The 23,717-nt window shown below is 45.2% G+C and overlaps 1 long non-coding RNA gene across 1 annotated transcript; it reads left to right on the top strand.

The window, feature by feature from the left end:
- The first annotated feature begins 6,187 nt into the window (after positions 1-6,187).
- Positions 6,188-23,336, top strand: LOC142060895 (uncharacterized). Its single transcript, XR_012661971.1, has 3 exons — positions 6,188-6,532; positions 16,836-16,990; positions 22,203-23,336. It is a non-coding gene; the product is annotated as an uncharacterized LOC142060895 (long non-coding RNA).
- The last annotated feature ends 381 nt before the right edge of the window (positions 23,337-23,717 follow it).

The following is a 23,717-nucleotide window of genomic DNA, read 5'->3' as shown; positions in this document are numbered from 1 at the left end:
AAAGACGGTGAGATAACAGATGAGACCCGTGGGAAGCGCAGCTAAATGCACATCGACAACCTCAAATGTAGGCACAGGGGGACCAGACCCGCGTGGCTGTGCCCACCTGCTTTAGGCATCTAATTTCCCATAGCCCACAGAGGACGCCTTTGTAGGTTTGGCCTAAAAGAGCTTCTCTCGCCTAGTATCTGGCGCCCTCAAATCTCATGGCCATGAGCGGCAGGAGGATGCCCTGATGCTGCATTTTTTGGCTTATATGGCTTTGATGATGAAGCTAAGGAGAATTCCTGCACCCAAATTATAATCACTAAAGCAAGGCAAACTGCAAACACAGGGCAGGAATTTGCCAAAACCATCTGTAATGGAATATTGTTATTTTATCAAGAGATTTCATCCCTTCTCACTTAACCCAGTGGCAAAATTTCCCCCTGCTTTCTGGGGAGGATAGGAAGATAGCGAGGCAGTAGCTGCAGCCTTATCCTCAAAGCTGAAAGCTACTGAAAAAAAAAACTTCTTTCTTGTAATCTGGCATCATTATACTGGGATTAAGTTAAGGTGTGTAAAAGTTCTACTCATGTCTAAACCCTGACTTTTGTGTGTGCCGTATCATGGAAAGTTATGACTTGGCTTTCACATGAATAATGCAGCCTGCTGCTCTTACGCATTCTGCTGCCAGCAAAATTGTTGTATTTTAGGATTTTATGGATGGATCACAAGTGGTACCTTTCTTAAAATGTACCGTTTCAGTTGCGAGAAGGGTTCACGTCGCAGCTGTACCCTGTTTGAAAATGCTGCCTGGAAGACTGATTATTTTACTTCCTTCTGGACCAAAGCATACCAATGCTCCCATTTTTCTACAGCCCCCTCCCCGCCCACTCTGAATGCTGGGCCCCAGATGGGGCTGGGGGATTTTGCTTATGCTAAAAAACAAGAGTGCTGCTCAGAAAGGATCGATAGCAAGTGAACATTTACCAGCCTCCTCAGCCTTTTCTTCAGAAGCCGGTGCTAAAATTTCCATCGACTTCAGTAAGAACCAGAGAGAGGGTTTTACCTGAAAGTCAGTGTGGCTTCGGTATGAGCGTACCAGGCTGGGGTGCAAATAACCTGTGTTTTAATCCTGCTCTTTACTGCTGGAAATTGCACCTTGGATAAACATTATTTTTCCTAGTACCTCAGTTTCCTCATCTATATAAATGAAAACTAATGCTGCTAATCTTTGTGTGAAACTTTGAAGTTTATAGGAATTGCAAAAGAACCAAGAAAAAAATAACAGAACACCTTTCTAGTTATCTCCTAGACTAGTTTTTGCTGCTGCTGTCGTGTTAATAAAAGTCTGGTATTCCAGGTCTCTCGTACCCCGCAGTCCATACTGCATGAGAGCATCCTTTGGTAGATCAGGCTCTGCCAAGGAGAAAGACTGAGAATACGGGATCAGGACCTAAATCTTGCTAATTCTCCCTAATCCATGCAGCTCACACCACAGTGCTTTCTGACCCGCCCTAACAACGCGGGTCAGGCAAGCGGTGTAGACCAGTGCCAGCTCGGAGGGGTTTCTCCCCAGCTGCCTCCTTGCTGGGTCCGTCTCCAGGGCCGAGCCGAGCGACGCTCAGATCCGAGAGAGACTTGCTGCTGGCGTTACTTTTAGCTCAGCTGGACCACATGGACCTGATCCTGCGTGCTCCAGCCTCAGTGACACCTGGCAGGATTGGGTCCTGTTTGCCTTTTTTCCTTTTTCTGGAATGCATATATAAAACTTGCTTTTATCATCAGCCTGTGCATGTGGTCAGATGAGGAACTTTACCAAGAAGGAATGACAGAAAAGACACCATGTACTAAGACTCCAGTCACTCCACCCAGATTATCTTTTATCTGTTTTGTGGGCAAACAGCAAGCTTTTAAGGAATTTAATCCACGGCATTACAAGCCACCAAACAAAAACAAGAACTGGGTTTCTCCTGGGCAATCAAGCCAGGCTGGATTCAATCCTCCTGTCCAGAAGGGACTAGATAAATATTTTCCTATAGGAGTCGACACCCTAGCCTCTCTACATGCTAAAGAGGCGAGCGTGGGTTTAATGGCTATAGAGATAAGCCCTTATCTAAAGGATACACCACTTAGCTTTACAGTCCGCACACTTCTTTACCAGTTGCTAATGGCTACTGGGTTTATGGCACTTATGCTTCAATTGCGGTGCGAAGGGTTACCTGCGGCGGGGAGCACGCCGTGCCGAGAGCACGGCCGTGCCCGCAGAGCCCACGCGCGACTTTTGGGTGGAAACAAGCGCTTTAGGGGGTTCTGATAGAAAAAAAAGACACTCTGCTTTAAGGGAGCAACGTGTGCGCTGGGCACCGAAAGCCCTGTGCAGGGGAGAGGCGGCTGCAGCTGGATCTCAGCTGGTTTGAGAGAGCTCGGAGCTTGTTTAGATTTCTTGGGTCAAAGCGATCACAAAAGTGATATTTTTTAAAAATTATTTTATTCTTATTCTTCTTATTTTCTTTCTCTCTCTCTCTTTTTTTTTTTTCCGTGAAAAATTCTCTTTGCGGAAAAGAAAAACAGGGGGAAAACATCTGGACCCCTTCCCCCTGATGCTGCCGGAGGAGGGATGCTGTCCGCAAAGGGGTGGGAAGCGGCGCCGGGACCCCCGCCCAGGTGATGTTTATGGCACAGAAAAGCCCCAATATCCCGACGTACAATGGCCACACTGTAAATACGTCCTTTCCCATCATGCAAGACGTTAAGATCGTTAGTTTTGGCTGGAAACAAAATATATTGCATGCAAACGGCTCTGCTAGTGGGCAGAAAATACACAGTGCTGCTGTAATGTTTCTCATTATATTTGCCCTTTGTTCATAAAAATGACTGAGTTATTGCATAATGCAGGAATCAAGGAAGAGGGGAAATATATCATGAAGATGGAAACGAAGACAGCTTGTCAGGTATGAGTGTAAACCGGATGCTCGATTTCTTTCACAAAGCAATTCCGCTATAAACTAATCGTCTAAGTTAAAAAAAAAGCCACAAATCCTATTCTGACAAATAAATAGTTCGACTCCCCCACATTTAATCCGACCTGAAAAATCACCAGAAACTCGTCATGGTTCGGTTTTGGTTTTGTTTTTGTTTTTTTCTTTCCTTTCTTGATTCTTAAATTTTCCCCCGAATTTTGTGTGTGTGCGTTTTATTAGGTTAATAAAATTTGGTTTTCAAGGTTTTGGACGCCTCGGGGGTACAATGAGCTCGGATGTCAAATGCATCAAATAGCTAATGAAGGGATTTTAAAGGTCTCCGAAGTGTCCGTAGCAGCAATTTGTAGCGTCTCAGCAAGGTAAAGCCTATCCTGGCAACGTCTGACGGTTTTTCCGGGCGCTCCAACTTCGATCTGCTGGTTTATTCCGATTTTTATATCGGTTTTAAATGCCCCGGTGTCGCTGTCAGAGGGTTGAGTGGTCAAACCAGCATCCTCAAGCGAGCTTATGCCAGGTATTGCTCGGCAAGGGCGAGCCGGGGAGGGGAACGGGGGGGACCCCAAACGTGCGCTGCATTACAGGGATTTACCAAAAGGGATCGAGGGGGGTAAAACGATATGGGGGAAAATCCTTACCCAAGGAAACATTTTACTATGTGAAGATCTTGTTTGTGAGGGGGTGGGGGGAGGCAGAACTGCTTTTTGCTTTCTTTCTTTTCTTTCTTTCTTTTCTTTCTTTCTTTCTTTCTTTTCTTTTCTTTCTTTCTTTCTTTCTTTCTTTCTTTCTTTCTCTTTCTTTCTTTCTTTCTTTCTTTCTTTCTTTCTTTCTTTCTTTCTTTTCTTTCTTTCTTTCTTTCTTTCTTTCTTTCTTTCTTTCTTCTTTCTTTCTTTTCTTTCTTTCTTTCTTTCTTTCTTTCTTCTTCCTTCCTTCCTCCCTCCTCCCTCCCTCCCTCCCTCCCTCCCTCCCTTCCTTCCTTCCTCCCTCCCTTCCTTCCTTCCTTCCTCTCCTTCCTTCCTTGCCTTCCTCCTTCCTTCCTTCCTTCCTTCCTTCCTTCCTTCCTTCCTTCTTTCTTTCCTTCCTTCCTCTTCTCTCTTCTTTCTCTCATCTGTCTCTCTTTCTTTCTCTCTTTCTCTCTTTCTTTCTTCCTTTCTCTCTTTCTTCCTTCCTTTCTCTCTCTCTTTCTTTCTCTCTTTCTCTCTTTCTTTCTTCCTTTCTCTCTTTCTGTCTTTCTCTCGTTCTTTCTTTGCTTTTTCCTTTTTCTTTTTCTTTTTCTTTTTCTTTTATTTTTGCCTTTTTCCTTTTCTTTTTTTCTTTTTTTTCTTTTCTTCCCCCCCCCCCCCCCCCCCCCCCCCGCTTGTTCTTACTTCAACTTCTTTTCTCCTAACTAACTACTTTTTCTGGAGGCTGAGCTGGGCGCGCAGGCGGGTGACAGTGAGGGATGGAGGGAGGCTGCGGTGGTCCGCCGGCTGCTCCAGCCGCGGCTGCCCGCCTGTGCTCGGCTCTGCCCGGCCCGGGGCGCTCGGCTCTTCCTCCACTCTCTTCCTCCTCATTTGCTCTTCATCCTCCCCCTACACACCCCCCAACTCTTGGCGGTATTTTGGCAAAAGCGAAAAGCCCAAGTCGTCCCCCCCGCCCCATCCCGCATCTCTCCCGGGCGGCCGCAGCTTCCCCCGGGACGTGGTTTTGTGTAATTCTGGGCAAATGAACTTGCCATTGCCAGCTTTTCCCCGCCTTCTCACAGATACAGAGCTCAATTAACATCGCTGCAGAGCAGTACCTTTGAACTAAGCTTCTACAATAAATTACCCGCGCTCCCCACTTGCAGATAGCGCTGGGGTTTTTTTCCCTTCCCCAGATTTAAGCGGTCAGTAAAGGGGCTCTTGCGAACAGGCCGGTGTCTGCTGGGAAAACCTTGCTGGCAGCTCGCGTTTGTCATTTGTTACGAGCTCTTCTCAGCTGCCAAATTAAAAGTATCACCCATAAAAATAATAATTTTTTATTTAGAAAAAAAAAAAATTAACCCACCCCCCCCCAGCCGCATTTCTGCAGCCGCTCTTTCGGCTTGGGAGGTGACACCCAGAGCCTGGTGCCTCCAGGCAGGGAGGGAGGGTGCTGGAGAGGGGCCGGGGCAGAGGATGCTGCGCTAAGATGGCAGGGCTCGGGGCTGTTGTCACCCTTAAAACAAAAGAGCTATTCTGGAGCCCATAGATCAGCAGCAGTAAAAGCTTTCAGAGAGCACAGATCTCTCTATGAGGTTATAACAGCAGTGTTAATCTTCTATTCAGTGTTTACAGAGCCAGCTCATCCGTGGGGTGGGTGGAAAGCAGCCAGCTCGCAAGAGAACGCTCTTTATTAAAAAATACGGAGTTGTGTTGCTTTTAGCAGTGACCCCGGAGCGTGGCCCGCATTTCTGGGGGGGCGTGTGGGGTGGGTAGCACAGGTCCCTTTGCCCCGGGGCTCCCCCACTCCCGGTCCCCGGCACCCTCCCGGGGTGGGGAGGGGAGGGGTGTGTGTCTCCAGCCGCCTTCAGCAGCATCTGGCCGAGTCCCCCCAGGAAGAAGAAACCCCTTTGCGGGGACTTGGGGGGTTTCCTTCGCCCAGACGGGAGCCTAAAGGAGCCAGCGCACCCCGCGGCGATGCGCGGGCGGCAGCAGGGCGGGCTGCTTGGCTGCCGTGACTCGTGTTGATTCACTTATTTGCTTGTTTTACGTAAGGAGGAGGGGGAAACCTCTCGGTCCGTGTCAGCGGGCAGGGACCATCGTTTCGAAACGGGGAAAAAAAAAAGAGGGGGGACGGGACGGGGACTGGGATGAACGGGCGAATTGGGGAAAACTTAGGAAAAGCAGGGGCGATAGCTGTGCAAAAAACCCACCCCTCTCCCTCCTAACACTCATCATCCTTGTGCGAAACGCTGATTTAGAAGAAACACCAGCGCGGAACTTGCTCGTTTCTCCATCCCGCTCATCCCAGCCCGTGGGAAGGGAAGATAATTCCTGGGCAAGGGCTGGGCACCCTGCGCGGGTGTACGCGGAGCTACCTTTTAGCTCGTTTTGGGGACAGATGGGCTGATGTCGGTATTTCTGCCGCGCAGGCAGTTCTCGGGGAGGGCTGGGATGGGGGGGGAGCCCGGCCGGCACCCCCCGCCCCTGCCCTGCTCGGCCAGAATGAGCCAAACTGGGCGGCCGCACCCGCGGGAGATAATGCCGGGGGTCCGCGTCCTGCTCCGGCCCCGGGTTTGACCCGAGAGATCCTTTCCTTGGGGTAAAAATACAGCAATGAGAAGGTGCTGGGGTTCGGAGACCTGCCGGCGGTGCGCGGGGGCTGCGCGGGGGCTGCGCGGGGACTGCGCTCCGGCCCTGGCTCCCCTCCCTGCCAAAGCGCACGGCCCGCGCGAATTTGTTGCATTTCCTCGATTGATTGTTTAGTTAGAGATTTTGCCAACTTCCTGATGGTTCATTTTGTGACTCTGAAAAAAAAAAAAGCAAAAAAAAAAAAAAAAAAGCGCCGCATTTCCTTTTTGACTTAAGCGGAGAGAGAGAAGCGGAGGCTGGGGGACTCATCGAGCTGTATGTACTGGACTTTTTCTCTTCCCTCTCCCCGTCCCGAAACCCTCCTCCTCTTCCTCTTCCTCCCCTCCGAGGCCGGGGTTTGCACCATCCCCTTCCCCGCTCCGAGCTTCTGCCTCGCAAAAACCCGCCGGGCTCCTGGGACGGAGCCTGGGCAGGGGGAAGCGGCACCGCTGCTCTGCAGAGCTGCTGCTCCGCCAGCGCCGCTGGCCCAGGCTGGAGGCTTTGGATTTGCTTCCTTTGCCTTAAATTGCTTTAAAAATTTTTTCTTTTTTTTTTTTTTTTTCTTTTTCCTGTCTTTTATTTCCCATTTCGCGTCCTATCCTTGCAGTTCTTGTGGCTACGACAAGGGATCCAACTGCAGAAAGAAAAGTAAACACGGAAAGCTGTTCCACTTGCTTTTATTTGCTTCGGGTTTTCTGTTGTTGGGCTTGTCTGCATTTATTTGACTATTATTTCGATTTATTTTTTTTTTTAGAGCAGCAAAGCTACCCTTTGCACCTTTTTTTTTTTTTTTCCAGCTCTATTGGCTTTAACTGCTGCCTTTAATCCTGCTGCTTTTAAAACTGTACCTTTCTTACAGTTGATTTTTATCCTTAACCTTACCATACTAGAATATGCTTGAAATAGGTGGGGGGGCGGTGGTGGTGGTGGTGCAAACCTTGGCATAAGCACAGCACACTTTAGAGAAAATGACTGTCTTTTCCCCCCAGTCCCCCTTCCAAACTATTTTCGTGCGGCCTGATGTGTATCATTCAAACCAGCACTGGCTTCAGATGTGTCTGCGGCGGGTCAGGAGCTGAAGACGCGCAGGGCCCTATCCCAAACCTCCTGAATTCAGCGGGAGCTTTGGATCACTGAAATAAATTAGAGGAAAATCCTGAGTCCGGTGTAAAGGAAAATAGAGACGAGTTAGAGAGAGCGGTGCTTTGTTCAGCAGCAACGGGGAAAAGGGGGAGCAAAACGCAAACTGCTTTCTCATAGTCTTACGTCCAATGGTATTTAGCAAGGGTGGACATCTTAAATCATCTTCAAATTAGGGCCTGGTTTGGGAGTCGGTCCTAAAAGCTGGTCAAACTTTATTTGCTGCACCAGTGAAAATGCAGTGGAATTCACTTGGCTTGGAAGGGGTTTCCCTTAGATCTGGGCAGTCGGGTGGGATCTGGTGCGTGCCCAAAGTGCCCCCTGTACTTACGTACGCGTGTATAAATAACCACGCGCGGTTTTGTCAGCACTGATGCACGCCTGCCTAGGACTGAGTACGTAAGAGCATTCCAGGGAAGGCACACGCACACACGTGTCTGTAGTGCTGCAGAAAGCAGGTACGACGTGCAAAGAGCGGTTTGAGGCATGGGCATATTTAGTCTCTGTCTCCGCGCCCTGGCCTCGGTTTCTCCATGTGCATCTCGCCGCAAACGGCCACGTGGGAGCCGCCGTGTGCGTGTGTGCCTGTGCGTACCCGGACGCGTGAGCCGGAGCGTGGGGGTGTGAGCGATGGGGAAGACGAAAGCACGTCACGGCCACGCACCAGAGAGCAGGGATTTGTGCATCCGAGGGCATTTTCATGTTGCTTTGCGAAGCCGGTCGCGTCTCCAAGTTTTCTGCTTAACAGGAATGGGGGGGATTTCTATGAAGATAATAAATCTAAGCTACCGCATCAGCCAGACACCCCATATAGAACCAAGACTCGCCCTTTAGGGGCCACGTGCATCTGCCTGTGAAACAGGGATGGGTTGAGCCGACGCTGCTCGTGTCAAGTGTTGACATCTAGCAAGGCAACCAAAATATTTGTCCAGCCTTTGCTGGGGGATTTTGTTATTCTTCCATTGAAACTATTGCTTTGTAAAGCCTTTTTTTTTTTTTTTTTGAAACCGTTAAAGCTAAGGGAAGATTGCTATCAGGAGAAACGCCGGCTCGGCTTGTGCGAGGAGCGGGCTCTCCATTAGGTGGCATTGCTACTTTGGCGGTGCAAGAGGGAGACGGTGGCTTCGAGCACTGGTCACCTTCTACTGCCGGGGCACGTATTTGCGTTGCAATTGAAAGCGTATTTATCTTTTCAGCACTTGTTGTATACTTATAGTACAATTTGCTTTATCAACACACGCTTGAATAATTTTATCGGGTAAGGTTCTGTATCAAAAATGAAAGCCAATACTCTCTCGCCCCAAGCGGTGCATGTTGAATCTCCTTGTTATGCAATTAGAGGTGTTATAAAAATAATTGGTTACCATGCAGCACTTAAAAAACATAACAATCAAACATAATGTCGAACAGATTATACACAACCCCTTCCTGTTTTCTAAAGGTTCAAACACCTGATAATTGAGCCCTTATCTCGCGAGGTAGCGCGTTGGCAAATGGATTTTACACATGTAAAGATTTGTGGGTATGTTGAATGCTGACAGTGAGAAAAAACCCTTCTTTTTTAAATACATATAGCACAAACTGGTTTTGAACTGAGAGATTATCGATGCAATTTTAAATAAAAAAAATAAAGTTGTAAAAAAAATAATTAAATATAAATCAATTAAGAAAAATGTTTTTTCTACTCACAGTAACCTTCTGTCCGTGGGAGTTCTGCTTTTACTTCTCATGCCAGCATTATTTTTTTTAGTTTGAAAAAAAAAATCCTTTAATTGTTAAAAAACATCCATTTTGTTTGCAAAGACAGAGATTGTTTTAATCATAAAATAATTAGCCTAATTTAATTTACACTGGTGAGATCTCATTAACTAAATTAGAGCCAGTCCTTATTTACAATGAGGTTAGCAAGAGCAGAGTCAACCTCCAACTGTTTGCTATTGGGGGTTTTTTGTTTTGTTTTTTTCCCCTGACTTCTTGCTGTCATTTCATTTAAAGGGCAGGCTTCACATTTATTCTCAGCTGGGAAAAAATGTTCTAAAGAATTAAATCTGTATTTTCATCTCAAGCCACTGTGTTTAAAGAAGGAATTTCCCTGAATGGCTTTAAAACATCCTGATTCACAAAGACTGAACATTGTATTTTGTCGAAGTTATGCCCGGTAAGTTGTATCGGAAATGTTAGCCTGCTATATTTGTATCTAGGATGAAATATCTACGCACACCAGTGGCTAAACAGATTTTTAAGCATTTCTTTTGTTTTACCTAGAAAAAAAACCCCTGATTTTTATTTCAGGCTACAAAACTTTCTCATAGTACAAATAGTTTTCTACTTTTATCTTCTCGACTCTACTTTTCTTTCCCTGGATTAATTATCTGAGTAAATATTAAAAGTCTGATTTGTTTGACTTCTTTTAATAACCCATACTGCTTTCCTGTGCTCCCATGGGAGGGAATATTCCAGCTATTTTGACAACTGAAGGTTTCAAAAGCTTTCGGGTTTTGTTTTTATTATTTTTTTTTTACACAATGGGCACAGAACAGCGCTTCTATTTGAATACATGAGTCAATGAAAATTAATAAAAAATTTCACTCTAATACCTTAGGTTTCTAGACTCCAGCAATAATAAATCGAGCGTTCTTGTCCCGCATGCATTTTAAAATGTAAGTTTTAAATACTTTCCCTGTAACATCTGCAAGAACCCAAGAGGGTGAATTAATACCAACATCTATATCAATATATCTGAAGAAAAGTGGCTTTAACTCTCCGGAGCCCAGTGGGAACGTCCCGATCCAGTTCTGCACCAATTAAGCATGTTGATGACCAGAATTTTGTTTGTTTAAAGGCCATTTTTGCCCCTTGCAGGGTCGGGTGGGGGAGGGGAACGACAGACCATAAAGTTACGTGGCTCATTCCATCAATTAGTGTTTTATTATCTAAAGTTGTAGAAATGCAAAACAGTTTTTTTTCTCCCCCTTTTATCAGTTCGCAGCTAAAAGCAGAAGGGCTGAAGCCAGGGAGGAGAGCGACAGTCAGCTAAAGCAAAACAAACACAGCCAGAGCGAAGAGTGATTTCCAAAAGCAGCATTTAAAGTCATAACAGTGGTTAATTCTGCAACGCCGAGCTTATTAGCATCTTCTGCACAAAGGCGCGGGCACGTTACAGTCCCTTTTCAAGCTTTGTGTAACATTTTCTTTCATTATTTCTTGATTTTATTAAGGTGCGTTTACCGGGGAGGGGAGGGTGGTTTGTTTTTTTCTGAAGTAGCCTCTGTCATTCATCACCAATGCTCTAGCAAACTGGAATTTTTGCCCTGTGCTCGGTGCAGTAATAATGATATCATCATCCTGAGCTGAAACAAAGCAGGACTTCATTTGGGGGGCAGAGGGATATGATAATCAGGGAGAAATCAGAGACCAGATCTTAAACTAGGAGAAATTGGTGAATTTCCATGAAAAATCAATGAGGAGCTGGAGTGATCCCCCCCGCCTCCCCCCCCCCGGGTAGAAGAAAACTGATATCAAAGTCAACAGCCTTAGAGCTTACCCTGCTCTGTGGAAATTTCAATATACATTACCTGCTTTTGACCTTTAGCAGGGCAGCAGAATAAGCAGCGTGCAAATGCTGGGGGAACGGCACGGCACCCAAACACAGTTTCTCTTTCATACAAGAAATTCAGATGGAAGAAATTTAAATATATTTTTCTATGACAGCTTGCAACCAGAATCATCCCCTCTTAAAAAACACACGCAAATGGTCAACGTGGTGATGGCATTTGAAGCATTTTCACGGCGTTTCCTAGCACGGTAAGGCCCCAGGTTTGATTGCAGCCAAAACTCCTGGGAAGTTCAGCAGAACAAACAAGCAAACAAACAAAAAGGGGATGTATAAGCTCTTGGGGGTCAGGTTACCCCCCTTGCCTATTCATCACCGTCTCCTCTAGTAATTTTTAACTACATTTTAGGGGACTTGCACGCTGCAAATTGTTTGGTTAGCCTCCCCTTCATGAGAGAATCAAATATGCGCAGCGTTTAGGGGAGTAAAAGATCGTGGGATGAGGCTTGAGAGATTCAAATTGTGGTCTTGGGCAATGATGCAAGTCTAAATAAATGCTTAACAACTCCAGGAAATGTTCTGCACGGTCCTTCTAGTTAAAATAAAATAGTAAAAATAATAATATTTAAAGAAAAAAAAAAAAAAAGGAAGGGCCCAACTCTGCTGTAAGCAACCCTAATGAAAATTACATTGTGGTAATGACCATACAGGCCAGTTTTTAATACCATGAAGATGGCAACTCTCTATTCCTGCCTTGAGAGCATGTGAGTAGAAATAGATGCCTTCGCACAATCCCATAGAAATACATATCGCTCTGCCTTTATTTAGGCTCGTGATGGATCAGGGCTTTAGGGTGGCTGCCTTTGCCATCACTACTGGACCTTTTGAGGTGTTTTCTTGCCTTATTCATGGTTTTGTTAAAAAGTGATAGCACAGACTGGCTGTGATGGTAAATTAATGTGCTCGCACCTATCTGCTCATCGGCCTCGGGAGGTGTTTCGATCCCAATGCCTCCGAAGCAGAAATCCCATCACAGGCAAATCTCTGGGCTCGAATATAGGGAGGGGAAGTATTAGCTGATGAATGAAAGCAAGGAAAGTATTTTTGCCCATGATTAAAAAAATAAATTGGTTTTAAAAGAACGTATTATATTTATTCGGTTTGGAGTTTGGCTGAGGTTTGTTATAAAAATAGTGCCGTAATTTTTTAAGAAACATTTTCTGTTTGGATAGATTAACTGTACACGCAGGCACTTTAGCTTTTGATTCCTTTCAGTAATATAGTAATATTCATTGCTGGCATCAAAAGCTGCTTTTAATATAAACAGTTTGGGAAACCTTCCATGCCAGACAGATAAAATCTCTTTGAAATGTGGGGCGGTGATGAGCAACTGACTGTCAGAGTACACGATCCCCCCTCTGCCCTCCGGTCCCAGAGCCGAGCAGGCTTTGCCTGCAGAAACGCATCTTCTCCAGGCTCCTCCGCAAATGCCTGGTGCAAAAGATGCACCTGAGCACGATATAATTACTGAGCCAGTCAGTCACAATGGCCAGTGCTCTGCGTGTACGGGACTAAAATAATACAGGTGTCATGGCAATGCGGGGTCCTCCCTCTCCCTCTGTACTTTTTACATCTGGGCCAGCATCCTACGGCACCCAGCAGGACCCTGGCGCATCCTTCCCAGCCCACCTCGCCTCCTCGGATCCCCTCGGCCCTCTCTTGCTTCCCATGAAGTGTGGGAAAAGCCCAGCCGAAACAGTGATGCCGGGGAGCCGGCGGAAGGGATGCTCTCCCTTCCCCTCTGCCCTGCCCTCAGAATAGCTCGTTGCACCCATTGCCTTTAATCTCTGTGCTCACAGGTTATTTGCAGCTTGGCAATAATTCTTCTGACAGCCCGGGAAGCTTATTTATAGCCGATAGTTACCTTCTGTCATTTTGTGTCTGTTAAATCAGGCAAGATTCATCTGAGTTAAATTTTCGTAGTTCACTGAAAATCCCCGTTTATCTAAGCTGAGCCTGCGACCCCAAACACCCGTGTTGCCCCTGACCGTCAGACCGGAGACAGCAGCAGCAACTATTGAAAAAGGAGGCAAAATAGCAAAATACTGAAAGAAACAAATATTTTTCTCTGTTCTCTGCCAGTGGGTCATTGTGGAGGTGGCCACCCTGGGAGCTGGCTGGGTCCAACTCGCTTGTGCCACCCGGACGGGTCCAGCCCACAGAGCTCTTCCCAGCCCCAGCACACTTGAACGTACAGGACTGTTTGCTGGCTCAGTCCTTGCTTGTAATTGTTTCTGCCTTGCAATGCTTTTTTTGCAAATCCTGCAGCGTTTCTGAGCTGTACGTTTCAGTCCTTTGCAAAAGTTGAGTTTCGGGGGTTTTCGATTTTTGCGGTGTTTTTGCTTCAGCGCGCACAGGATGCGCTGCCAGCACAGCCGTGAACGCACCCAAAAACTGAATTAAGCAGCTCTCTGCTCTTTTGACATTTTAATTTCACCTTCTCCCTTTTTCTCTCTTCTTTTTTTTTCTAAGCGAATTAGTGGTAACTTTATCTCTCATCAAATTCCAGGATTTTGTGTAATTCAATTATACCTATGTAGGTTCTTTTCTTCTTCGGCTTTACTGAAGTGACACATAAGACTGTATTTCTGCTGTTGAGAAAATTCAAATCACCCTGGAATTGCCTGCATTTTTGTTTGTTTGTGTATGCCCGGTGATATCTCTTATACTTCTTCAAAACCAGAAAGTTCTGATCTGTTTGTTACATATCATTATTAAACTATTTTAATGATGTTCCATCTTCAGAGGTGCAATTAATTCATTGCAGCAGTAAATGGTGATGATAATAGGAAAAAAACCTATCAGGAAGCACCGCTCCTCTGCATTAGCCTTCCTCGCCATGCTCCCCATCAGCTTGCATCCCCTTCCCCTCATCTGTCAGATAGAAATAACCTTGGGGCTGGGAGAGAAGTGTGTTTCTCATAAGAACACGAGACAGGAAAGCCTTTTCTTTAAATCGAAAGCAGTTGGCAGCTGCAAGACTAGAGGCAGAAACTCACTGCTGACGGTATATGTCAGCCCTTCCACCTGCCCACAGGCAGAATTCACTGGGGTTAACATCAAACCCAAAGTCCTTATTTTTAATACTGCTCTAATCTGAGACCTACTGCAAAGCTGTGTGTTCTCGTGCGGGACCAGGCTGGGTTTTACCAGCAGCTGCAGAGAGCCGCCTCCGGCCATGGGACAGGTTACGAGGATGCTCTCCCCAGCAAGCTCCTAACCTCGGGAGCAGGGCTCTGCTGGGAAATTGGACTGGGGTGCGCCCAGGGCGACTCTCCAGGAACTACCTTAGGCTTTTTTAGGTGAAGCGTCCAGCCTGATTCCGCCAGTGACCTCTCCACCATCACGTGCATCACAAGGACAGCTGCACTATGGCATTCTGGTGTTGCAGCTCTGCCAATACGTGGGCTGGTGATGCCCGGACAGACAGACCACTTTGGCTACTCTCTCTTGGAAGGGAGTTCCACCAATTTTCCTTCCGAGGCATATTTTGTCAACCAGCTACTGACCTGAGAGTCTTTTGAGTTTTGCAACTTGTTGCAAAACCAAACCTTTCTTTCCTGGGTAGGCGGGAGGTCTGTATGTGCCCCAAGGGAATAATGGGGTGGGGGGCATCTCCCTGTCCTTGTACTCCAGTAACCCTCTGCATCCAAGTAGTCCAACAACGCTGCTGGTGGCTGCTGTCTTGGCATTTAAGGGTGATGCAACCTGGGAGACCTGTGAAAACTGCTGCTGTTGAGTTTACACAGCTTTGCTCAAAAGTTATCAAAGCCAAGAATGGGTGTCAGTGCACATGGCTGGGCACGCCGGGAAGGCGGGCTTTCGGAGACCTCATGCACTGCGCAGGTGGATCGGTATGTGGAAAGGTCACACCTACCAACTTCTTAGGCCTCTGGTGTGAAAGATAAAGCCATCTGGTCACCATTTGACAGCTTAAATTGTAATTACACCATTTGGCCTATGAATTGCTGTGAGCCACTGTTTGAAGCTGCCGTGATCCAGCTCTTCCAGCACCGAGATAGGGATCGAGTCATTCCCCAGAAGCTGAGTTACTGGAATGCATCTCACTTCACCTCCTTGGCCTGCTTTTTGCCTTCCAAAATTTATCTCCGCGGATCCTTCGTTAGGATTGTGAACTTGGCAGTGGTTGTTTAGTGTAAATAATCGCAGTTACCGATAACCAGTAACACCTGCTGGCCCATTACCCGGAACAGGAGGAGAAGACGGGCATCTCCAGCGAAATTCCACCGCGGCAATATGGAAGTGTTTAAAAGAAGACCTGCACCGCTCAGGGTAGCAGAGATCTGAACCTTTAAATTACAGCCATTCCCGGCCTGACGATAAGTAAATAAACAATTCACAGCTGCATGGGCTAAACACAGAAACACATCTATCTCTTCCAGGCGTGATTGCTGAACAAGTAATTAAGTGCGAAATGTGAGCCCTCAATGTCAGTGTGAGATGATAAAGGTCTCCAGTTGTAAATTAACTGAACTCCACCGAGCCCTCCATATTAACCCTTCAGGAGCCCTTGGGTGGCAATGGGTGCGTTAGCATGACTCCAGTGCCATTTGCATGCAATTATTCCTGACATTTGCCCCTGGGAATATGGAGCTGTTATTTTAACAAATTAAAAAAACAAGTGAGGCAGTTGCTTTCTCCCTTCACTCCGAGCCAGCACAGGGCACCCCGTAAGATGGGAGACGTAGTCCCAGTTCACGGCTCTGCCATGCTCGTCCATCACACTCCCCTGTGTCAGTCTTCCTCCTGGCGATAGCAGAGGTGTCGCAAACCAAAATGCATTACAGCCTGTGAGCTGCCCAAGCGCTGAGATAAAGAGGACTGCTCACTCAGACGGGCAGATATCCATCAGTGCCTCAAAACAAGGACACCGAAATCACCTTGAGAATAAGGATCCAACGAATGACCATAAACTCAAATATCGTCACTTGTTAAGTAATTCATTAAATAGGTTGTGGGTTTGTTTTGTTTAGGTTTTTGTTTTGTTTTCGTGAACAAACTAGTTGAAAGGTAGCTTCTTTGTGATTTTACTTTGCATGGTAGTTGAATTATCTTAAGGCTCAGCTCCTGCAATCATATGACTACACTTAGTGTTAATTTTCAGATGCATATCTCTAATATTTTTAGCTCATTATGAAAACCTTGACAACATGCATCGCGTGTCCAGGTTTCAACCCAAGGGACTGGAAACTAGAAGACAAACTTAATTCAAAGTAAATTTTTTTTTAAACTCAACAATTTTAAACCATACAATAATTTTTGAGTCCTAAATACCGACTTTGAAACGCCTGGGATTGGCTGTACTTAATGCAGTTTTGCTCGTTAGATGATTCACAAGCTCAGGGGACCTAAACGGGCTGGATTTGACTTAAAGCCCCAGCTGTGAAGCGATGTGTAAGTGTGCTGCTGGAGGGACAGATCTGCAGATCTGGATCTTGGTGTCCCCAGACCCCAAGAGCCCATGGACCACATGAGGCACATCTGCTGGCTCCTTGCTAACTGGCAAATGCATGAGGTGAGCCCAGTTTTGCTCTCCCCACCAGACAGTGTGCACGGGGGATTAGCGGAGCCTCGTCCCTGCCTCTGGCCTTAATACTTTTGGTTTAGGCAAGCTCGGTCCAGCCACACTGTAATGTAGGAGAAGAAGGGGAGCAGAGGGAAATTTATGGCCATGTTTGGCAAGGTGAAGTTGAATTCCAGGCAAGACCCCTAGAAGTAATATTTGGACTAAGGCTCAGCCCTGGGCACAAAGAGACGACTTCTCAGGTGGAGCCAGCATTGCTCTTTCTTTCTTTTCCATCACAGCGACTGCAGAGCAGAACAGGAGACAGAAAGGAGGACATGGGCAGGAGAGAGCATGTAGTCCCCCCCTCAGCCTCCGAATGCAGACAAAGGAACTCCAAACTGTGACTGCAGTTGTGCCGTGGCCCATTTTGGACTCCAGCCAACTTAGGACCAAGGTAAGAAGGCAGAAAATGCAATGCAACAGAGCTAAATAGGCTGGGTTCATGTAAAAGATAATCTTCTATCTAGTGGGCTTAGCACAGAAGTGACCCCACCGGCATCTGGTGTGATACAGCCCAAGCTAAACAGATAAATCAAGAGGTTATGTTGTTGCACATATGAGCCTGTTATGAGTATTTTGACTCTTGGACAGCGCTTGCTGACCTTGGCTTTTGTGCTGCAAGGGTTTAATCCTTTTATCTAAGATTCCCTAATGTCTCTATCACCTTTCCTAACAGTCACTGTAGGTGAGTAGAAAGCAGTAGAAGATGTTGAAATGAGGCTCTGGTGCAGCTGCAGTAGGTAAAGAGAGGGAAAATAATTGAATCACTTGTTTTAAGGGAGTTTAGTGAGTTTACGATGGGAATTATTTGACCTAGTACCTGCCATAGAAGGAGCTCTATTAAATGATTCAAGAGGTCTCTTCCAGCCTTATGTCCTGCTTTTTTCTCACCATGGAAGACAAAGAAACAAGCAGCTCAGATGTGTCGTGCTGCCTGTCTTCATATCCTAGGCATACACTGAACCCATCCATACCTGTGCAGACAGGGCATCTGCCTAAAATCTTCCTCTTTAAATGGGTTTACTTGCCCTGCCTTAGCCTCACTCACATGCCACCCTTTCATTACTCCATCATGCATCACTTTTCAGCCTCAGCCAGGAGTCACCCACAGCCCACTCCATAGTAAATTTTTATGAGGACAAAAGATATTCTTGGGTTCACTGGGGAAGGGAGGAAAGCAGGGAGCGGGTAACAGCAGGGAGGTGGTACTTCAGGTTCTTGCTGAAGCATGTAGTTTGTTTGGGACTCGGCTCTTTATTGTACAGATTTTTCAGATTTTCTTCAGATTTTACTGACAGGCTCTTTTTCTTTTCCTGTTCTGAAGCAAGCTGCTTATATTTCACAGCTTTGCTTGAAACCACGGCAAAAGCTGTGCTCGATATGCTGCCGTGGGAGTCTGTTTCGCAGTTCGGGGAATCAGACACCAAATCCCCGGTGCATTTCAGCAGCTGGGCACGCTCCAGCCCAGCCAGGTTGCTGCCAGAAAGCCAGGGTGCTCCCGTTGATCCGGCTCCTGGGAGCACATCATCAGTGGTGCAAACGGCAGATGGGGACATCGGATAACCAAGCTAGGGTAACCAGAAGAGCCTTATCTTTCCTCTATCTCAAAGCATCTATATAAAAAATGCTTCATTTGACGCAGTTGTTTTTTTCAGAGCCGAAGACATGTAGAAGCACGGATCATCCATTTTAGGTCCTACTTCCAGTGAGGGGCCTGGGAACTGGGCAGGGAGACAGCAAACTTTCAAAAACCAAGCTGTGAAGGAGCAAGAACACTCCTAAAATGTCCCTTCTAAAAGGGAGCCTCCCTTTTGGGTTTAGAATGCTATCTTTGTTACCACCCTCAGTAACCTCTCTAGCAAAGAGCTGAATGTTATTAGAAAAGAGCTGAGTATGGGTGGGAAGACAAGAAAACAAAAGGAAATGGAAGTGCTGGAAAGTGATTTTCCATTTTAATCTATTCTTTTTTCTTATTATTTTTTAATAAGACATTTTATGAAGTTTATTTCACCGCTTTCTATTTTCTTTTAGGGAGTGTTATCTTTTGTGACTTAGTTTAGACTAAAATAAACCTCAGTTACTAATTAAGGATAGAAATGGAAATCCAAAGATTTGCTTCTCATCAATGCCAAGCAGTAAATCCTTTAATGCTCTGGGATTTTGCTCTATAGCTCTAAATTTCCCATTGGTATTTAGTAATCTGCTGATTGCATTTACTTTAATTCTTTGGTCTTCAGAGTTTTCATGTTAAGGCACTCACTTACAGTAGCTCTGCATGTTAAGGGCAACAAGTTAAAAGCTATAGGGTTTTTTTTATTAAATTCCAGCTTTGTTTTTTCTATTGAGTTCCCAACTACTGTGTTATATCATACTAATAAGAGTTGTACTCTGGCTGGACAAATGGCAACGTATTGCAGTGTCCTGTGGGAGCCATGACATCATTTTCAATTTGCTTATCTGAGCTCGCTCAGAATAGAAGGGTGATTGGTGAGCCACTGAATTGCATTTCGCCCTAACCCACCTCTCCTTGCTCTGACGTTATGGGAACAGTGTCCCTGTGCAGCTCACACCCACTGGCTACTCCCCAAAGATGCACCTATCTCCACCACCTCTAAAGCGGACGTGTTTAGTGACCCGTAAGCCCGTCTTCCCATTCCCAAGAGCTGAGCAGTAGTAACTGTGAAGGAGAGGACACCACTTCCTTTAATGTGTGTCCCTCAAGGATTGCCTGCAGGCCTGGAAGCACCAAGGAAATCTTCCAGGCAGTTTCGTGATAGCATCTCACAATCTACTTGACACTGGGATCAACAAGAATAGAGATTGGTGAAATGATTTGGAGCAGCTTGGATACCCTTGCCAATGTTTGGATGCATTAGCTCAAGAAGAATTTGAATTTTTTTTTCTTTTTCATTTCCTCATTCCAGCAGAGACCGAAAAAGATGTTCTGTTTTCATAGGAGCTGAAGAAAGGCCTCTTGATAGAGCTGGTCTCACCTTTGCTGTGGGTGCTTCTTTGCTTATGGAATTAGGATGGGAGGCAGGAATTTCAGAACCGGAGAGAGACTGTGACATTTCCCATTTTATTCGTATCACTCTGAGTAAAGAGTTTACGTACAGGCAATCTTGGATAAATAGTTACTAAATCACGAAGTGCTTTTCTAATTTAACCCAAACTTTTAACATTTTCTGAAGCCTTGTCCATCTCTGCCCCAGAAAAGATAATATAGACTTTAAGTCTTTGATAAAACTGTAGCACTCAGCTAACTGAAATATTTCATTTTCCATAGCCGAGAGTCTGTCCACTCTGTCCACTCTCATTTTGCAATGAGCACCTTCAAAGCGGGAGGGCAATGCCATTTTTTACAGTGCCATCTTTGTCATTTATCTACTTATTGCACTTATTACAGAGAATCATTCACACACTAAAACCTGTACTTGCACTTTCTCACTTCTAAGAGTACAAGTTTAACTGATCCCTGCTCAATCCGGCATCCCTCGTAAGCATCTCCCCTCATCCCCCAGCCAGGATGCGCTGAAGTTCTTCTAAGCTTTGGCTCTCAGAATCTGGGAAGTTTAACTTTTTCTAGCAGTTTGGGTAAACTAGGTTGAAGAAGAGATCTAAAGCTATATTTTCTAGGTGATCTGGGAAAACAAAATCACTTCTTCAGTCTAAGCACCTTTCAGTAAAACGAGTGCCGTAAGCTCCTGGGCACCTGAAACATCTGGCTTCACAGTATGAGTGAGGACCAAAGGCTCCAGCTCCCTGCAGTGGGGGTGACATAACTGCATGAGGAAGACCTGTTTACATCACCAAGATAACCTGTTTCTTTAAAAATAGCAAGGTCAGAGCGGCAGTAAAGCTGTCAGCGTGGCAACCGCAGCAGTGCTCGCGCTCCACCAGCCGGAGGGCAGCGGGGACGCTCACCAGGCTGGGGACCAGGAGGGCGGGGAATTCACAGCGAGGATGGACGCATTTGGGTAAACAAACGTGTGGCAATATCAGAGTGCTATTGTCTGCTGAACAGCTCTATTTGTGCCAATGATATTTCCAGGTTAGCTCCTCCTAGGCCCATAAAAAAATCTTCTTTTTATTCTTTTTGCTGTTTTTTTTTTTTCTTTTTTTTTTTCCCCTCAAGGCAATAATAGATGGAGTGCCCATAAAACCTCACGGCACCGTGCACGAAATCCCCGAGCCCCTGAGCCAGGCGTGGAGCAACTGGTCACCGAGCAGGCTTCCACCCAGTCCTAGGTTTGGCTCCTGTGTGTCTATTTTCTGGTCACTGGGATGTTTCACTGTTTGTTCCCTGTGTAAATGCGCATCTGACTGTGGGAATATTTCACGCTGAAGTCCAGGCCAAGAATGGAAAACCATTAAATCTATTGAGCTAAGCAGCCTTATGAGGTACTTGCGCAGCCCTGGTGGGAGCACAGCCCAATATTTTTGTTGTGTTAAGAGTATGCGTTTTCAAAAAAGGAAGACGTTGTGTAGGGTTCACATCCTGTTGGTGCATCGGATCTGTTTCAGCTATTGCTGTTTTTCTCTGGATAGCGTTTCCCTTGGCTGAGTCTCCAGTTTAGCTGAACTAGGACAATGAGTCATAGCGATGCAAGTGATTTGGGGGTGACTTTTAGACACCAGTGTTTTGGGTGAAACTGTACGGTATTGATACTGATTGTGTCTAGGAAGAAAACATTTCTTAGTATATCCAAAGTGAAACACAGACTTGTGCCACTGATACCACATAGCACGGCTTTGTCTGTTAATCTAGGCAAGACACCAAGTCTTCACCAAATTTTGGATAAATTTTGGGCTTTTATAATATTTCTCAGCTTAAAATGTTAGGAAAATATCAGGGGTCGAGTTCAGAGATGAGAAAGACCCAAAAAAGGCATTAGTCTCATGTAAGCCTCGTATAAACTGTTGGCAGTTAGTGCAACTGTCATTGCCTTGCACAACTCTTCCCTTCCTTTGGTGGCGGTTCAGCGTTGCATTCAGACTAGCTCAAGGCAGTTTTAATCTAAAAATCCTGACAATTATGCCCATCATCTCCCATCCTGTCCAAAATCAAATGGATGAAAGAAATTCACTTGAAAATGAAGCTTCAAACCCAAACTTCCATCACAGTTAAAAAGCCTTGGAGATGGGATGTAATTCTGAACAATTGGATGGGATAGGATTGTGGTTGACCAGAAAATTTAGTTGCAACTCCAAAAAAACTTTTAAAGGGTTTTTTCCATACCTTTGTTACTTTGCATAATATTTTTCTGTGCCATCATGTTTACTGATTTTGATGGGGACCATAAAGAGAAATACTGTGAGACGAGGCTATTTCCATGGACTATTTTGGTTCCGTACTGGGGAAGCGAGGGGCAGAGAGAAAATAAAACTTGTTCTTTTACGATTTTCAGCTCAAAGAGAAATCAGAAAAAAACATTTGTGAGTACTTTTCTAAATGGAATAGTTCATCTGAAGCTTGCCTGTCACCAGGTCCTAATTAGCTGTTTGTGTTACAGCTAATTACATTGATTCTCCATCGGTGAGGTGGACTTCTAAGGCAATGAGGGAATTTAAACAGAATGATTTTTCTTTTTTGGTTCTATTTACAGATTGTGGTATGTCAATTTGAAGAAAAGCCAGAATCTGAAACTGAAACGCCAGTGTTTTCTTCTTGCTATAACTGGAATCTTTCAAGACAAGATTCCAATGTTTGAAGGTGCTCACTGCAAGGTTTTGATCCTTTCCCATCAAGTTTTCAGTGCTGATGTATAAAGCATTATACTTGATGTTGGCTGCCCCCTTCTTCCATTGAACTCAACAGTGATTTTATTCTTTGATTTCAAGCAGAGCAGAATCGGGCCAATGCTAAACACTTTTGGCTGTCCAAAAGACACCGCGGTCCAGATAACCTGCTCTGGATCTGCAGGCTGTGCTTTGCAGGCATTACTGGCTTTGCTTGAGTCATCAGTAAAGTGCAGTCTTGACTGAAAACAAGATTTTCTCTCTCGGTTGAACAAACTAGGAATGGTGACCTGAAACACTGCTGTTATTTGGTGCTTCTTGGGAGCAACCCTGCTTGGGAAGGAAGTTGAATGCAGTTAATTTTTGTGATGATAAAAAAAAAATCTTTTAATGAAGGGTCGGGTTTGGCCTACAACTCCTTTGCCTCAGGGACTGGGCGTGAAGTGAAGTAGCTCATCATCCATGGGTTTGCCATGCTATCTGTAAGGGCGTGAGAAGAATTGTGTTTGTACATCTGCCAAGCTGTTCCCTGCTGGTCTTTAAGAAACCAAATTGTAAAAAGCTCTTTCCTGCAGAGTGTTGCAAGGACTGTCTTGAATTTGGCTTCAGGAAAGGTTTAATTCATTTTTTTATCTGGTTTACTTCACACTATTTAAAAAATTATATGCATGTATCGCATGGGGCAGAGGACCTACATCACCTACAGTGATGGTGATGGGAGTGGCAATTACTATGTGCTAAAGCAACAAGTCAGCATTATTTTAAATCAATTTTTTTTTTTTGTCCAATGCAACACTAATATCTTCCGGACAATGGATTTTGGAAAAGTTGAAATGTTTGCTTTACAAAACAGACATAAAATTTCTCCTTCAAGGTGCTAAATTTGTGCTGAGCTGGTCCAAAACACGACTGCATCTGGCTATGTCTCGTGTCTGCTACTAAAAAAGCGTCCTAAATTCCAGACAACCTCTGGGGCTTTGAAATAAAACTCATTAATCCTGCATTTGAATTTAATATTTGAAATTTTATCCTAATCTTTTTTTCTTCCACATGAATTAACTTTAGAAAACTTGGAAAGGAACACAAGGGTGGGTTTTTTTCTTGGGTTGTGTTTTTTTTTTTTTAGAGAGAGAGAACATTCTTAACAAAGGGTATAAAATTAAACTAGATTTGACCTCTGCCTTTAGCAGATTTTCCACCTGGTCTGTGCAGGAAATCAACTTCTATATAGCAGCTCTTTCATAAGGAATAACATACATGAGTCTGTAAGTGACAGTTTTTCTTGGGTGGACAACAATGTTAGTTACTTTTTATGATTAATTGATAAATGTTTTGATATGGTGCCTGGGCTCTGAGTCAAAAATCACTCTAGTTAGATGATC

This window comes from Phalacrocorax aristotelis, chromosome 8 (assembly GCF_949628215.1).
Source record: "Phalacrocorax aristotelis chromosome 8, bGulAri2.1, whole genome shotgun sequence".
In the NCBI taxonomy this organism is placed as follows: domain Eukaryota; kingdom Metazoa; phylum Chordata; class Aves; order Suliformes; family Phalacrocoracidae; genus Phalacrocorax; species Phalacrocorax aristotelis.
The sequence above is the reverse complement of the archived record's forward strand: the minus strand, read 5'-3'. Positions and strand labels throughout refer to the sequence as shown.